Here is a 12,620-nt window from a genome sequence, read left to right on the forward strand (position 1 = left end):
AGGAAAGGAAAGGAGAGGAGAGGAGAGGAGAGGAGAGGAAACGAAAGGAAACGAAAGGAAACGAAAGGAAAGGAGAGGACAGGAGAGGACAGGAAAGGACATTTTAAAAAATAATTGAAATAAAAATGAAATGGAGTTTTTGCAAATAGGAAGGGGAACAAGAGTTGGAAGGAGCTGGAAGGAATAGGAGGAGATAGGACAAATGGTCAATAGGACAAAAAAAGAATTAAGATCTATTATGTACATGTACAAACTCCCTGTGATAAATGTAATCATTAGGTACTGCAAACATATAATAATAAAAAAATTAACTTCAAAAAAAGAAAACTTCAGTTTTATTTTTATTTTTGGATTTCAATTTTTTAAAATACCCTTCCTTTCTTCTTTCTACAATACAGAAGTTAAACTAGTTATTTATAGACACAGATGTTGTGCCTTTCATACTCATTTCAGTACTTCCACTTTTTTTTAATCTAGTCTCAAAAACAATTACAGCAAACTTGTTTTCAGAGACAGTACTGTATTTTGGTGTTTTTTTAAATACCTCTGGGAGGGTTGCCTACACACTGTTAACACAGTGACACATCCTCAAGAGCAACTGCAAAAGTTTTGTCAGGACCTTCTCCTTTATCTTAAAGAGTTGAACTATTTGGAAGTGCTTACAATCAAGAATGAAACTAGGCACTTTAAAAAGAAAATATAGGGGCTGGGGATTTAGCTCAGCGGCAAAGCGCCTGCCTGGCAAGCGTAAGTTCGTGAGTTCGGTTCCCGGTACCGGAGAAAAAGCAAAAACAAAAAAAAAAAAAAAAAAAAAAAAAAAAGAAAATATAAAGTTGTCCCCTTTAAAGAGCTCCATGAAAGTTCATCAAACTAAAATGAAGAAGTGAAATCTAAAAAGAGCAAAATAGACACATCTGGTGGCACATGCCTGGAATCTCAGCATTTGAGAGGCTGAGACAGGAGTATCACCAAAAGTTCAAGGACACCCTGGGCTACATAGTGAGTTCAAAGACATCCTGAACTACATGTGAGACCCTGTCTCACAAATAAATAAATGAATAAATAAGTAAATAGCAAAATAGTTACTGATAATGTGTAGAGTTTTGTTCCTCAACTCAAAACTGACACTTCCTGTAACATGAGGTCAAGCTGTGTTCTCAATTACTTACTTTCCCTTAGGAGTCTTAGAAGAGCATAAGCTTGCATTCAGAAGATGGGAGTTCTATTTCTTTCCCACTACTTGATCAGCTGTGTAATACCTGTTTTACATATCTATATTGATTCTCAGATGTGAGAACATAGGTGAAGTTTCTTTGCAAAGAAAGCCAGAGTCAGTGCCTTTCAAATGCTTATGCACCCCAGGGGTCAATGACAAATATCAGGAGACATTTGGGGAGTAATAAGGAGGTAGTATAGATGCTTACTACCATAGAGTGGGTCCAGGCCAGGGATGCTGCTAAGCATTCTGCAATTTTCCAAACATCTCTGCCATAACAAAGACTATCCAGCCAAATGCCAATAGAGACAAGGTTAAGAAGCCCTGTCCTGGACAAATGCAAGTTATTCAACTCCTCAACCAATGCCTTGTACCCAGGGAAGTCTAGGTATGCTAGAATGACTGTGATCCGGAAATGGGGGTTCACTGTCCTCGTAACCAGACTGAAAGAGCAAAGCAGTTTCCTTTCTGCTCTAGCTTGTGATCAAATATTCTTCTGTGTGTGTATATGTGTTAGCTTTCCCACATACAAACACTGAATAAGTGAGTTGAGTGGGGATGTAATGGGAATGTAGTCCTCTCCCTTGGGTCACTTTGTACCTCATCTTTAGGGGATGGCTGGGACGAGTCTAGTGAAAAGCAAAGAGAACTGATTGATGTTGGTCCTGGCAAGTCATGACTGTCTTGTAAAGCAGTAGTCTAGGGGCAGGGTACCACAGTTTCATAGGGAAATCAGAGTTAATTACCTCAGATTAGGGTAGAGATCCTTCTTCCATTGACAAAAAAGACTCATCAGTTTAGGAGCTTAGTGTCTCCAACTCCACCAGGATCTTCTATATTTCCTCAGTCCAACTTTTAGAATTTTATTTCCAATCAGTGTGCTCAGTTTAACAGTAGATACACAATGGGACTGGGAATTCAAATTGTGTTGTACTTTATTCAGTTTTAAGATGATATCATGTGCTTGATTTTCATCAGTCTCAGCTCTTTCACTATCGGAGATAAGGATATTCTTTGGGTCATTTATAAGAGGAATTCATCCCTAAGCTCATACTTTTCTTCTACTTTAAGATCAACTGGCCAGTGTCATGATACTATATTCATTGGTTAGGGAAAGATATTTGAGAGTATCCATGTACATAGTTACTCAGATTCTTGCTTCTTATAGTGATTAAGAGTATCCATTGGTATTATTTTGTGTCATCATTGCCACATCATTCCACAGATCCTTACTACTGAAAACAGTCATTATGTTCAAATCTAATCAGATTTGAGAGCTAATACCAGAACCTATTCAGAAAACATTTTTAATCTCTACGCCCTCAGTCTTGTTACCAAAATCTGGTACAGTCAAAGTTTTTCAGGGCAACAGAGCCAATACAATATAGATAGATAGATAGATTAGATAGATAGATAGATAGATAGATAGATAGATAGATATAGATAGATATATTATAATAAATTGGCACACATGATTATGGAGGCTAGAAAGACCCAATACCTGTAAGTTGACAAGTTGGAGGCTCTGGAAAACTGATGTAGCTCCATTTTGAGTGTGAATTTAGAGAACCACTGGGATTATCCATTCTCCCACCATGGACCTGCTGCTGGCTTGCTGGGACAGATCAATGTGGATCTGGATTCTGACTGCCTATATTGTCTACCAGTAACAGCAGAGACACACCTTGAAATGGACTTTTTTTTTCTTCTTTTCTTTTTTTCTCTTTTTTCTTTACTTTCTTTCTCTTATTTTTTTTTTTTGATTGTTCAGGTTTTTTTGTTTTTTGCAAAAAAATTCTCATTGTTTGTTCTTGTTCTTATATGAATGTGAACATGGTTTCTATTTTTTTGTTATTGTTGCTCCATTCTTCTCTTCTTTTTCTTTCTTCCTTCTCTCTTTCCATCTTTGTCTTCTTTATCAATTTCCCAAAGTTTGTGTGGTCCTAATTTGTCTTCCAGCCTTGTTTCTAATCTCTTACTTTTCTTCTATTTCTCTATTTTTCCCCAACCCCTTTAAAATTTCCTCCCCCAGGATAAAATTACAATATAGAGAGTTTATTTACTGCATACAATTTTCTGGTTTGTTTTAGATTTTTTTATATAACCACAAATCTAGTTCATACAGTTAAAGATAACAAATTAATAGTTACTTCAGTCTGTCATTGTCTAGGCTGTGTTTGATGCTATTGTCATTGCTGATTGTACCACTTTAGCCAAAGTAACATAATTATTCTAACCAGTTGTTCTTCCTAGTATACCCAGACTAAGATTACCTAAGGGTCATAAAAAATACTATAGGCCAATGACAAAGAACCAGGGACTGGGCCAAGTAGGCAGAAACATCTCATTGGCAATAAATTGAAGAGACAGGACCTGCAACACACTCAAAATCCAAAAGCTAGCTACACCTGGAAGATACCATTGAGAAGTAGTATTTTCCTAAAGGTTCTAACTACTAACATTAAAGCTACTACTGACCATAGGCAATTTACCAGCATCAACCCAGGAATTAAACAAGAACAACATCAAAGAAATACAAAATGAGAAGACACTTAAATAAGATGCAATCCCAAATGTCCACTCACAAAAGGCAAACATGGGAAAATGAGGTGGAACAATCCAAAAGCCACCCACCTGCACACTCTATACTGGTTACAATAAAGCAGATGAAGGTAGCTTTAAAAAATCAAAGCAGAAATAATTTGTCAGGTAACTACAGAGATGGTAACCATAATGAAAGACATGCTTGGTGACTGTAGAGCAGATACAGATTTTTTAAAAATAGAGTTTAGGAATATGATGGAAACCATGAATCCCTAACATATGGAAGAAATGGAATCCATGAAATAGATTCAAACAGATATCAAGGAGATTAAAAATTCCATTAAGAGTATACAGAGAAGAGTGAACCAATGTAATAACAGAATCTCAGATACAGAAGACAGGATTGAGGTTAGTAATCATGAAAAGAAAGATTTCTTAAAAATAGTATGGGACTATGATAAATCAATCCAGCAGCAGCTAGATGATGCAAAGAATAATAATATCAGATTGATTGGAGCTGATGAAAAAGCAGGAGATAGTGAAAATGACATTAAGAAAACCAGTTCACAAACATCATGGCAAGAAACTTCCCTGGCAGGGAAAAAGAACTTGACATACAATAAGTGAGGCATATAGAATTCCAATTATCCATGATCAAAAAAAATCTATAGCAAGGTATATATCCAGATTCCAGAAATTCAACACATAGAGAAAAGAAAGAAATGATCTATAAAGGCAAGCCCATCAGAATCAAGGTAGACTTCTCAACATAAACCCTCAAGTCAAGAAGAGCTTATAGTGAAGTATTTCAAGCCCTAAAAGAAAACAAACTCCAACCTAGATTGATGTACCCTGCAAAACTATCTTTTGAAATTGATGGAAAAATAAGATAATTCCATGACAAACAACATCTGAGGAAATCCATGACCACCAAATCAACACTTCAAAATGTTCTGAGGGCATTCTAGAAAGAGATAACAAGGACAGCTCCATGAACCCCAACAGAATGAATCCACCAGGCAAAGAGAACAGTTAAACATAGGGAGAAGAAAGGAAGCCAACAACAGGAAAATAACATGGCACAGATAAGTCAACACATATCAGTTATAAACATCAATGTTAATGGTCTCAAATAAAAGAAACAGACTGGCAGAATGGATCAAGAGCAAGATCCAACAATATGCTGCAAAAAAGAAACGCATTTAATTCAAAAGCAATTCATAGACTTAAAGTCAAGGGATTGAAAACAATACTCCATGCAACAGGAACTCAGAAAAAATTAGTGGAAGCCACATGCCAAAGATTAAAATTAGGCCTATATCTTTCACCATGCACTAAACTAAAATGAAAATTGATCAAAGATATAAATATCAAAATAGAAACATTAAATCGGCTGGAAGAGAGAATAGGTAGAACTCTTGAAGCCACACATGTAGGCAAAGACTTTGTGAACAAAACTCCAGTCACGTGGAAACTATCACAAAGAATCAACAACTGGGATCTCATCTTATTGAAAAGCTTTTTCACAGCAAGAGAAAACACCAACAGAATGAAGTGACAATCCATAGTGTAGAAAAAGCTTTTGCTGGCTGTTTCTCAGACAAAGGTCTACTATCTAGAATATGTAAAGAACTACAAAAACTCAGAATCCCCCTCCAATTTAAAGACCCCTTCCAAAAATGGGCATCTGAAGTGAATACACATTTCTCAGATGAAGAAGTAGAAACAGCAAATTAATGTATGAAAAAATGTTCAACATTACTGGTCACTAGAGAGATGCAACTTAAGATAACACTGAGATTCCTTCTCACTCCAGAAAGAATGGCTAGGCACCTTAAGGCCATTCTCTTCAGTAAAATAAATTTGACAGGCATGCAAATACCATATTGTTTGTCTGGTATGAAAAACAGAAAGTATAAATAAAGACCAAAATGTATAACAGATACTGTGAAAAAGAAAAACATGATAAGAAAAGAAAGAAAATAATGGGAACAGAGCTTTTGTAAATAAGGAGAGGAAGAGGGGTTGAAGGGAGAGTAGGGAGATGGGGAAAAAAGAATCAAGTTTTATCATGTACAGGTATAAATTCTCTATGATGAATGTGATCACTGTGTATACATAAAATATACAAATAAACTTAATTAATTTTTAAAAACTAACTCATATGACACTCTACAAAGCCTTTTCTGAATCTTCTTGCCCCTGGATCAAGGGGCCCTTCTCTATGTTCTTGTAGCACTTTGAGCAATCTTTTCTTAAAACATACATTATACTGTATCATGACAATCTGTTTATCATGTCTTTAGTTAGCATTCACAAAATGATGAAGAAATGAAAGGATGGATGGATGATGGATGGATGGATGGATGGGTGGATGGATGGATGGATGGATCAATGGACCAATGGATAGAATGGAATGAAAGAGAATGATGGTGGTAATAAAGATAGTCCCTGAGGCTAACTGGAATAAAGATAGTGGCAATGAAAATAAAAAGGGACAGACAGGTATTAGTGACATCATAGAACTAAAGTGACAATATCTAGCAACTTTATAAATGGTAAAGTAGTTAGGAAGAAAAGAGACTTCAAACAATCCCATGAGTTCTGAAAACTGGAAGGCTTAAGAGAAATTAAAACTCATAAAAAAGAGCTTCTTTTGAAGATTTTTTAGGATGGCTGTGTCTGACTCACTCATCCATGTTAATAGGTTTTCACTGAGCTTAAATTTCATTTCCTGTGACAAATGCTGGTACAGCAAAGCCAGGTAAATCATGATCTCTATCTTTCCTTATAGGAGTATAGCATGTATAGGCATGAGATTAATCAAAGCATGACCATAGTAGAGATATATTGCAGGAATATTTTATATCACTATTGTTTGGCTGAAACTGCAGGACTTTAAACCAATAATATGTCATTAGAAACATGCAACAGTTACTAAGAAGTCAGATAATCCTGGGTTCCAGCAACTTACCCAGTCCACAGCCAAGGTGTGCTGGGGATCTGGAGTAGGTTGTTGAGAGATGAAGAAAACACCCGGGGATGGCTTGTGAGGGTTAAATTTTATTAAAATTTCAACAGGAAAGAGCAGAGTTCACTGAAACTCTCTAACAGAGAAGAATAAACTTCAGTGGTGGCAGGCTGAACAGGAAAGTTGCTAGAGGTTCTTGGAATGTCCAAGAGCAGCTGGTTGGATTAGGTAATTGTCAAATATTAAGGCTCAAGGGACCAGACAGGAAATCACCAGAGAGAACTCAAATGTGCAGTGGTGGCCACTTGGGCTACAGTAATTCACAGGGCTCTGTGCTGCACTCAAGTATTGCAAGAAGGGGTCTTGTAGGTTAAACTACACAGCAGTAGCTTGCTTTTTTCCATTGTGTGACCAGCACTCCAAGGAACAGCTGACTTAGCATTTGAGCACGCAGGCAGTTTCTAGAGATCACACTAGTTTGTCCAGTTCCCAGTATTCTTCAGATATAATACTTATTCACATATTCCAGTTCCAGTCTACTTACAATGTCCCCTTGACTTGGCAAGAGTATTGGGAACACAAAAGGGACTTTTCAAGGACATGGTCTCATAGACGGAAGCTTTTCTCAAGGTCAATACACCCAAATAGCTAGGACCCTGAGAAAACAATTTAATCTCTAACCTTGAGTCTCCTCATTTGAAAAAAATAAAAGATAAACGGTATTTTGTAAGGCTATTAAGGTAATATAAGGTAATGTGTGGGAAATGCCTAGAAAGATGCTCTAAAATACTAGGGGCTTTAGCAATATTTCTTGGCTTCCTTCTCTGTTAGTCCAAATTTCACCAAGTGGCATATTTGTATGAGGGGTCCCAGGGTTTCATCAGCCATGAATCCATTCAGTATGACTCATGTGGTTTGCATCTAAAGTGTCCCCCACCCCCAAACCCTCTTGTGTTCAGAGGCTGAGCTTTAGAAAATGATCGAATCACAGGGGCGCTATACTCATAAGTGGTACTGCGTGTGCTATTACAGGTGGAGCCTCCGGGAAGAGGATGTTCGATGGGGTGTGACCTGAAATGGTACCTCCCTCCCAGGCAGCTCCCATGCTCTCTGCTGCCTGTCCTCCAGGAGAAAGCAGTTTTTCCTCCTGCACCCTTCTGCCCTGTCATTTCTACCTTGGAGCCTGCCAACCATGAACCAAAACGGCAAGCCAAAGTGAACCTCTCTTTCTTTAAATTATGGGTGCTGGATATTGTGCCTCAATGATTGAAAAGTAACTAAAGCAAGTATCTTTTTGTATTATAGCCTGCACTGCACTATTTTAATGTTCTAGAGGAAACATTCTTTCATTCACTGTCTGAAGACTAAATATATTATGAGAGGACAGGAGGGAAGTATGGTTTTCCTGCTAGAAGATTTACTAGCATGATAAGTACAGTAGCATGTCAGGGGTCAGAAGTTGAGACTTTAGCCTGCTCTCAGGGCAGTCACTTTTAAGCCTGAGATAGAGCCAGAGCTTGGGCTAGAAAATGCAGTGAGGAGGTTGGCAGGCTTTAATCCTAGAATAGAAGTTACGCTGTTAGGGACAGGAGGAGGGGTATTAAGCAAACATTTCCTAGCAAATATTTCATGGGAAAAACTGTCTTCAGCATTTCCAGTGTCAAAGAAGACAAAAGCTAGACAGAAGTTTAGGCAATGAAGGCAAATTTTTATTCAGGGTCTATTGCAATAAAAGAAGAAAGATCTCAGTTATATAATCAATTGGGCTCAAGTCTAAATACTAAAAGGATGAGTGAAAATTTATATGCAAGAAGCTTTGGGTAGAGTGAACTTCAGGAGAGTGCTGAAAAGAGGATCTGAGTAGGACAGAAAGGCCAAGAGGAGAAATGAAGAAGTTTCTGTGTGGCTCGTCTTCTTGAAGACCCAAGATAAGGCCCCACCTCTCCTTAGCTCTGTGACCTAGCTCAAACAGAGGCACAACTGCTGATTCTCTGAGCCCTACCCAAACCCTGCACAGTTATCAGACATGAGCTCTGCACTAAACCCATTGCTTAAACATCATCATTGTTCTGTATTCTATCCAGAAAAGTGAGACAAGTCTTCAGGAAGGAGTAGGTTGTGGGAGAAAAATACCTGTGTGCCCCTCTGTAGAATGTTAGATCACAGTACCAACCAGCGATGACCACACAACTTAAGTTTTTAATTTCTCTAATTTCTGTACCCCTACTCACAAAGGGGCAATCTAAAACAACCCCACTGAAGGATCTAAAGGAGAATCCATTCATGGACTTATCATTACTTGTTCCCTATCTTAAGGCAGAGATTACACAGCCCTTTAGGTACAGGTGTAAAAGTGTTACTGATGACATGAGGGAAAGGGACTGATGGGACTGCAAGCCCCCCTAAAGCTCAGGAGCACAGTGCTCCTACAGCAGCAAACAACGGAGGGATGGAGAAAAGACAAGAGAAGGGTGTCAGTTTTAAGAAAAGAAGAAAAGATGCAGTGCAGAATCTTTTAAATACAAGTCGACGGGCCTGGTCAGCAGCCACAGTTAGGGAAATGTAAATGAAGACAAACTGACAAAAAAAGAAAACCTCCTCCAAAATATAGGCAAGAAAGAAAAGCAGTTTTATTATTGATGAAACATTAAACCAGCATGTCATGTGCATGCCAGGTACAACCAAGCAGGTACAATTTGTTTATTTCATACACGTTCTCAAGATTCATAACAACTAACACTCAAATAAGAGGACCTGACAGCACCATTTGTCATACACAATTGCTCCTAAATGCACCCGCTCATTCATGTGGCCACCATGTTTGTGAACTGCCTTTATCCAAAGGAAAAATAAATTTAGATATACTTATTACAGGAGGTAGGTTAGCAACTTGGATTGAAATTAGGCTCCTTCCTTCTGACAGAACCAGAGAGACACTGTAGTCCTTGGTGACTCATTTCAAAGACATTGCCCCCAAGTTCTTGAGGGAAAAATTTCTTAGTTGTAAACATGGCAAGACACTTACTTAGCTTTCAAAAAGTTTTACAGACATCTCAAAGGCACAGAGAGAGGACTCACAATTATGTTTTTAAAGTAAATATTCTAAGGAAAGAGCTATATTTCTTTCCTCTCACTGGGGAAATTTTTTCTTTTGCATTTATACTTAGCTTATGCCACATCTGCCTTATTTACAACTATATTTGCACACTAGAACTAGTGTCTGTCAGGTCACCATTCCTAGTCACAGTGCAAACTGTTTATGAGCCAGGAGATTAGAGAAGGCAAAAGCTGGCTCAGGGAGTAGGCATAAGCTGTTAACTACAAGCTCCTGGAACACTTGTGGAACAGTTCCAAAAGCTCTGCATGTGGACTTCTCATCAGAACTCAGGTAGGTTTTCAATAGGATTGCCTAGACCTGATATCAGCCTGAAGTACGGGATCCCAGAACCACTCCTCAGCACCCACATGTAAAACTTCTTTCAGGTTTCCTTGAGATGTAGATAAAAGGACAAAGACACAGAGAAGCACTCACTATCATGGCTCTCCTAGTGATAGCCCACCCTGTGTCCTCCTCCAGGGTGTACTTTTATCTTGCTTTTTCCTCTTTCACTCAGCCCAAGCTCACACTGCAGAGCCAGTTTCTCCCACACTCTTCACTTTTACTTTTTCAAATAAACTTTATCACTGCTGTTTTTGTTGTTGTTGTTGTTGTTGTTGTTGTTTTGGGTTTTTTGCTAGTTTCACTCTCTTTGAAATGAGAACATCATGGCAGTGCTGAGATGAGTTCTCCAAAAGTTTCTGGATGACTGATGAATTACAAGTATACATTGAAGAGATGTTACCAAAGACCTAGGCCAGAGTGGGGCCAGACTTCAAGGAGTCCCAACAAACAAACTCCAGCCATTTGCCCAAACATCAAATGGAAAAACTGTTGATAGAAGAGTCAATATAGCTATATCAGAAGACAAGAAGGACAAGCTTCCTCAACTCTGTCACCAGAGGTACTGAAGCTGCAGGTTTTGAGCTTCAGGATTAAACAGGGGGAAAGCTCAGGCAGGAGGCAAGAACTGTGCATACTTAAGTTCAAACTGTGGGTTGGACAATCATTACCTCAAGTCTGGCTCTTCCTGGTGGCTCTGCAGTTGTTAGGGCTCAAGGGAACAATCTAGTTCCCATCATAATATGATTGCAGCTTAAGGGAACAGCCTTCATTCCTGGCATGGGGTAACTGCTCCCATTTAGGGTGCAGTCTTATTATAGGGTGATCTGCCTACAGGGTTCACTGTTCCTGGCTGATTAAGGACAATGACTGGAGACTTCTACATGCCACTCAGGAGATCTGAACAAAATGTTGTACAGGCTGACTGTTAAAAATCTATTGATGGTAATGTCCCTGCAAATCCTGACAATACCTTAATTATCCTTATCCCGTTGTCTTAATCTTTGGAAGGGAAGGATTATAAGCTTTAGATAAACAATCTTTAAATGATTAACATGCCTATGTGCACAGTTGAGAGGGAATCCGACCCAAAGGTTAAGATAGAAAGGATATACTGTAGATACAAAATGAAGGTGGAGATGTCAAGTTTTGTCCTGATTTTAGTTATTCATGGGAGCTGCCCAAGTGAACAGTCAGTGCTTTTTGCAAAATTCACCTCTAAATTCTTGTTACAGAGACACAAGAGTTTCCAGGGAAAAGTAATAGCTAAGAAAGAATTAGGTGTAACATTCAGTGGTTTCAGCATTAAATGCACTCCTCAAGCCACACACAGCTCTATCAGCCTAGGATGGAAGTCTTAGGAACTGCCCACATCACTGACTGATTGTTAAGATGTAGATAACAAAGGCAACTCCTAGAAAGCTAAGTAAGTAATTAACATAAATTAATGACTACACACAACAGGAATCAGGTTATAAAACAGAGTCTAGAGTTCCTGTAATTTGTTATGAAAATGTCTAGTTTGTTAGCCAAACATTACAAGACATTCAAAGAAATAGAAAAAAAAAAAAAACAATAAACAACAAAATAAATAAATAACAGTCAACAGGAATTGGACCTGAGTGGGCACAAATGTTAAATTTATCAGGAAAAAGACTTCATAGCAGCTACAAAAATATGTCCAAAGAGTTAAAGAAAGTTACAATGAATTAAAGGAAAATATAGCAATAATCACTCAACAAAGAAGAATCTATTTAAAAGAAGCAAATGGTAATTTTATATACATATATATATAAAGAGCATAACAGGCACAATGAAATTTTACTATATATATTCAAAACAAAAAATCCTTGAATTTGAAAATAACTAAAGAGAAATTGTATGATTCAAAACTGAGAGAAAAATAATAAAAAGAAACAAAAAATAGAGACATTCAACATATAAACCTAATGAAAGTTCCACAAGATTTTTTAAAAATCACACACACACACACACACACACACACACACACACACACACTCACACACACACACACACATCTGGACAAACTTCTGAAAGGCAAAACTGGAAAAACTGGAAAAACCATGAAGAACAATTCAACAAAATGATTAATGGCTGCTTCTCATTAGAAATTACAGAAGCCAGCTATGAAATAAATATTCAAACTCAGGGGAAGAAACTATTAAAAGAATAATTCCATAGTTAACTATCCTTCAAAAACAAAGACAAAGTAAATATATTTACAGATAAACAATGTTGGAGAAAATTCACTATTCATATACCTAACCTATAAGAAATAATAAAAATCTTTCAATTGGAAGGAAAATGACACTAGGTGACAACAGAAAAAAAAAGGAAGGAAGGGAGGGAGGGAAAAGGAAAGAAGGAAGGAAGGAAGGAAGGAAGGAAGGAAGGAAGGAAGGAAGGAAGGAAGGAAGGGAGGGAGGGAG

At 37.8% G+C, this 12,620-nt stretch overlaps 1 pseudogene; it reads left to right on the forward strand.

The window, feature by feature from the left end:
* The window catches only part of LOC106146407, a 15,793-nt pseudogene that overhangs the window by 379 nt on the left and 2,794 nt on the right, over positions 1–12,620 (forward strand).

The sequence above is a fragment of the Chinchilla lanigera genome, unplaced genomic scaffold (assembly GCF_000276665.1).
Source record: "Chinchilla lanigera isolate Chin_1 unplaced genomic scaffold, ChiLan1.0 scaffold00005, whole genome shotgun sequence".
NCBI classification, from domain to species: domain Eukaryota; kingdom Metazoa; phylum Chordata; class Mammalia; order Rodentia; family Chinchillidae; genus Chinchilla; species Chinchilla lanigera.